The following is a 507-nucleotide window of genomic DNA, read 5'->3' as shown; positions in this document are numbered from 1 at the left end:
TATCAACTGGAAATGGTTTGGTAGGGAAGATGTGGAAATTTGGGGGTTCCTAGGTTGTTGGATTCGTCAGAGAAAATGGTATGGGGGACTGTTGTATCCAGTAGTAAGTAAGTAGACAGTGTTAAGGAAATCTTCTTGGCTGGGGTTGTGGGTGGAGAAAATCATACATTTCAAAAGAGAAGGTTATTGGAGGATTTTTAAGGTGGTGAGGGAATCAGCAGATGAGGCGGAACCGGATAACGTAAGTTAGAAAATGTAACGGACATAATTTTTTGTTATCCAGCGGTTCCTTTGATCCCAAGGATAAGGTCCGGTGAAGTTTACTTTGCGGATTAAGGAGTTTTAGTGCTGTATTTCCCAGGGTTATTTCGGAATTTTAGTCAGAATTTTTATTGGGGAAAGACAAAAAAAAAGGTCTTACGATTCGGAATAGTTTGTTGTTTCCTGACAGAGGAGGCAAAGATAGAGTGCATGACTCATGTTTGCACAGGACGTAACACCCCTCGT

The sequence above is a fragment of the Odontomachus brunneus genome, unplaced genomic scaffold (genome assembly GCF_010583005.1).
Source record: "Odontomachus brunneus isolate Ranch 3 - 2012 unplaced genomic scaffold, Obru_v1 Obru_scaffold_328, whole genome shotgun sequence".
Lineage (NCBI taxonomy): Eukaryota > Metazoa > Arthropoda > Insecta > Hymenoptera > Formicidae > Odontomachus > Odontomachus brunneus.
This window is presented reverse-complemented; position numbering follows the sequence as displayed.